Genomic DNA, 5,502 nt, shown 5'->3' on the forward strand with positions numbered 1-5,502 from the left:
TTTGACTTTGTTTGATTTTGAGCAGACTGAGTATCTCCTTTCAGACTCCTCAGTTCCATGTGACATAGTTAAGAGATGTAGTTGCTTTGGAAACAAATAGGTCTGGTTTTAAATCCTGCCATTTGATTGCTGAATGACTGAGTAGAGCTAATTTTGGGTTGTGGTGAGAATTAGAGAACACAAAAGAGAAAACACATTATTTCCATTCCTGATTGTTGGTCAGTTCAATCCCTCAAGGCTAGCGTGCCACCACCCACAGGCTTAGAGAGCTGTTCACAGTTAAACCTAGGCGATTCCCTGCCTCTAAATCCCGCAGACTGTGATAAATGAGATGATTAAAAAACTGTTGAATAGCCTCAGGTGCACAGCCAGGCACAACTCAAAGTCCCCTCCCGACTCAGCATCCTGCCCTGCCCCCTTAAGGGTGGAGATGACAAGGTATGGGAGGACATCCGAACTCCGCACTCAGCATCCCTCCCGGTCACCTTAAGGACAGAGAGGACAAGATGTTGAGGAACATCTGAATTGAAGAGACTGAGGCTCAGAGGCTTGACAATAACCTCAGTTAAATCTTTGCCCTGAGCTCTGATGAATTACAACTGTGGAGGCATTACACTGGTTGGTTGGATGCTTATTAGCAAAAAAGCATTCTGCTCTTGAGATGGCTGGAGTTGTACCAGCACGCCTTGTATTGGTTATTCCTTTAAAACAGTGTACAACCGGTGACTGAACAATGTCCTCTCCAAGGTTGCAGCCCACCCACAGTGTGCATGGCAGGCGTGCACAGTGCCAGAAGCAGGTCTCTGTTCTGAACAACATGCTGGGTTTCAGCCCTCGTTCCCCAGATGGCTTTAACCTTCCGAGCTAGTGCTACTTCAAAGGCACCTTCATTCCAACTCTTCCTTCGGTCTATGCTTCTTCAAAATTGGGTTTGGGTCATTCACTCCCCAACATAATTTAGGAAGCCACATCTCACCAGGAATGCCATCAGGCACGGTATCAGCTTCTGAATGGGCCTGAAATACCCCAACTGTGAAGGCCAAATGGTTTAATTTGGGGGACATGAGCTGAATATAAAAAACTTTGCTTACTGTTGTGTTCAAGGATGGGAGGGAGAGAGTCTATCCTTCTATGGCAATTTCTGATTAATCAGACCAGCTAACACTCTGTGGGCTTGGCTCTGTAAATAGAAGGCAGATGCCACTGCAGGGGCTGCCAGGAGAAGGAAAACAGCAGAAAGGACTTGAAGCTGTAGCAATCTCATTGAAAATGATTTGGAGAAATAATGCTCAAGGCTTCAGACACTTTCCTATAATTAGTAGGGAGTAGATCTAGCCAAGCTCCGTACTCAAAGGAGAGCTGCCTAGAAGACGTTCCAGGCAAATATCTCCAATCTCTTTGTTAAAAGCAAACGGCAACAACAAGATATGGGACACAAATTATCAACTACATGTCCAAGCACACGTCCTGGACTTTCATATGTAGCTTTTCTTTACAAAGTGTATGTTTGTTCTCTCAAAAAAAGAACCATAAAATCCATATTCAATATGTCTTGTCTATGCCAGACACTTTACAACTTTTCTCTCCTTGGTTCCTGTAAAGGCTCTGTCAGAGAATTGGCTTTTGTTTTGTTGTTGCTGTTTTCCTAATTGCGTTCTTCAAGAGGAGATGGAAGGCTGAGGGGGAAAAGCCACTTGATGTGGCTCCTATATTCAGCAGGGAAAGGCAGTGGAGGACCAGGTCAGTCAGGAACAGCTGCTGTCCTCTGGTTGGGACGCTAGGTCTGATATCATTGTTGGCATAGTCTGCCATCCTTACTATTACAGCACAGGGAACTGAGGCACAAACAGCCCAAGACATTACAGTGAGTGAGAGACAAAATGTGTGTGGCCAGACTAAACATGAAAGGGGAGTGCTGTGTTCTCCCGCTCCCTGACTACCAACCCAGGAAGTCAAACCTCAGCCTTTGTAGTTAATGCACATGACAGGCCATGCACAGTAAGTGCCAGCTGCCTCAGTTGCCTCCCACCCCAGAAGAGCCAGAGAAGACCAAACATGCTCCCCAGACAAATCACATCAGATTCCCAATTCTATGTAGATCACCGCCTCTTCCTCCAGACCAGCATGGCACCAGAAGCTGCTTTGTCTACAGCCTCCCCTCCTTGCATGTCACTGTGCATCTGTCCAACAAAAGAAACGAACCCCTTTGCTGGAGTGACCCCTGAAGAGGTTGTGTGTGGAGGGTCTCCATTCAGTTGCATAGCAATAATAAAATACCCACCTCACAGGCTAGTCACAGCATCAACACAGTAATGTAGGGTCCTTAATGTACGGCTTCATCCGTTCTTATGTAGGGACTCTTGTGAGCCAGTTTCACAGTGGGAAATGAGACTCAAACAAATGATTTGCAAATGAGAAATTTGAAAGCTACTACACCGTGGAGATTTGGGTGAGCCTTTACTTGTGGCTCTTCTGTAACACCCAGAGCAATACTGTTATTATCACTCTATAAATGAGAAGGCAGAGACTCAGCAAAGCTGGAATCAGAGAAGGAAGATTGATGCCAAGACCATGCAGTTTCCACTTCTCAAGTTCACCCTCCAGCAGGAGTTCTAAATGGCTTCCTTGCAGATATCTCCTCCTTGGGGCTTTGTGCATGCCCAGATTTGATTGAGCACAGGGTGGGCAGACCACACAACTTCTTGATTTGTGTGCCCACCCATCACATTTATATCATGAAGTCATATAATGATGGAAGTTTTTGAAGTCGGTGTCAGAGTTGAAATTTATAGGATGGGTCCCCATGAGAGCAAAGACCCAAAGCAGAATATTTTCCAGGCAATGTTCTGACAGACAGAGGGGAGTAGGAAGTCAATTTACCCTGGTGAGATCTGTGTTTCACTCGCATGAATGGTTCAAAGATGTCTTATGACATAGGTAGATAAAAAATTGTCTCTTAGCTCACAGAATGTATTGATTATTAATATGAAAAAAGAATCCACATATTGAATTCTTTGGAAATAGACAATTCAGTTTCTCTTTCTTTCTTTCTTGCTTGCTTGCTTGCTTGCTTGCTTGCTTTCTTTCTTGCTTTTTTTTTCGAGACAGGGTTTCTCTGTGGCTCTGGAGCCTGTCCTGGAACTAGTTCTTGTAGACTAGGCCAGCCTTGAACTCACAGAAATCCGCCTACCTCTACCTCCCGAGTGCTGGGATTAAAGGCACTCCCCACCACTGCCTGGAGACAATTCATACTATATAAGAGGATGTTTGGGGCTATAGTTTTACATAAATTGTAGAATATTTCCTGGCAAACTTTAGTTTTGAGATTTGTTCTCCAGTGCCAAAAAACAAGCTAGTGAAAAGGGAATTACTTACCAGGTGCTTAGACACCACAGAGAAAGAGACAGGGAGGAACCAAGAAGTGAGCCTCCTGGTCCCTCTCAGAGGATGCTGTCTTTTGGAAAGAATAATAGAACTGCTAAAGATTTTGGAGCTTGGTGAGAAATGGAAATACATAAAGCAATTAAGAAGACTCTGTTGCACAGTGTAAGTTCATTTTGCTGGAATGGAGACAGAATCTGAAATAGTCCAGCAGAGCCCGGAATGGGAAAAAGATGGGAAAAATGAAGAGGTACATGTTTTAGAAGACGTTTAAATGGCTAAGTAAGCCACAGAACTTACTGTACCCCAAATGCTTTTGTTCTTTTGACACATATTCTAACTGCAGCACTTCATGGCCTTGTAGTCATAGACACAGCTCACAGATCACCCCATATTTGCACACATAATATTTTCTTGTCTAAACTGAAGGACTTAAAAAGGTATAAGAAGAACCTTGTGTTTAAGTCCCTTTCTTCCCTAATTTTGACGACAAAGAAATAAATATTAGGAAATAGTTTGGCTAGTGGATAGGGTGACCTCACACCCAACTCTATCCCACCCTAACCCTCCTCCAACCCCTGTAACTCTCATAGTCTCAGTGGTGAGGAGTCATAAGCCAGGGCTGTTCCCACAGTCTGTCTGTGGAAACAGACAGCCTGCAAATATTTTGAGTCTACTGTACTCACTTTCAAATGATAACTCTTGTCCCTGCCACATTTGTCCATCCATTATGTAAGACTGGAGCCAAAACCTGAGAAGAAAGGTGTATCTTTGACTAGGTAAGCAAATGAAAAAAACCACAGTTATCATTCAATACATTTCCTTAGTTAAAAAGGAACTTTATAGAAGGAATTGATGAAAATCACTCCCAGTACAAGAAGCTAACAAAGAGCAAATACAAATAACATATTTAAAAAACATATCCAGCATCTTAGTGGACTGAAGAGACTTCTGTAACTTGGAAACGTGATCCAGATAATAAGCAAAAGGATTACTTGACCACGAAAACTTGGTTAGTGGACTTCTGCGTATATGAGCTGATTTGAGTGATGGTGGGCAATGACTGTCATCATTAGAGAAAAGAGACTCTGTGAAGGGCAAGCTAGGATTGGCAAGAGCTTCAGCAGTGAAGCCATTTTGTTAGCCAGTGCAGGAACATCTCCAAAGTGGCATTCAAAACAAAACCACCCATCCAGATGCTCTGCTTCTTGATGTGGCCCAGTGGGAGGCATACAGCTCCACCTCTGATGGATTCACTCAACGTGGTAAATTGAAATCTGTGTGATCCTTTAAAGCTAACGGTTTATAGAAGGTACAGGTGAGGAGGGTGACAAAAGCTCGTCTACGAAAGGCTGCAAAGCTGAGTTCAGACATTTCTGAGATATCATAAAACAAAAGACTGGAGGAATGTGTGACCACCCTGGCCTAGAGAAAGAAAAACAACATGGGAGGTCAGCAAACCAAGGCAAAAGACACTTTTAGAAATACTCAGAGAAGCCAGATCAGAACTTGGAATATTTTCTGATACCAACAATCTTTGGTCAAGTTTGCTAGGTGTGATGGTGGCATGGTGATAATGTAAGAAACTCCCTTCTTATTTAAGACACACAGACTTCAATGTTTAGGGTAATAGCGACAGAAAGTCTGAGATGGCTTCAAAATATATCAAACAAAAACAAAGGGAAAGCTTTTTTAAGTGTTGAAAAAGTCTTGATTATTGTCGTTCTTTTCCTCTATCTTTGCCATCTTTTTATTCCCAATGATGCTACTGATAGTTATGGGTATTTACAGTATATTCTTTGTTTTATAGTATATTCTTGATGGGGTTCTCTTTATCATAGTGGATAACTGAGTGTCTGAGTGTTCAACCATGACTGCGTTCCCTCTGAGAAGCTTGTTATACAGGCAGATGTTACTACAGCTCTTGTCTTCAACATCCTGTTTTTTTCTACCACGATGGCCATTATCTATATGAGGTCTAAGGGTGAAAAATTTAGGTTCAGGTGTGTCAGCCAGGTAAGAGTAGGGGTCATTAATAAAATAAGGGAATAGCAAAAGTAGCACATCACCTATGGATTGGTGAGAAGGCAGTAATGTGCCTTGAAAGCAAAAGAAGGTAAG

The sequence above is a fragment of the Myodes glareolus genome, chromosome 14 (genome assembly GCF_982192425.1).
Source record: "Myodes glareolus chromosome 14, mMyoGla1.1, whole genome shotgun sequence".
NCBI classification, from domain to species: domain Eukaryota; kingdom Metazoa; phylum Chordata; class Mammalia; order Rodentia; family Cricetidae; genus Myodes; species Myodes glareolus.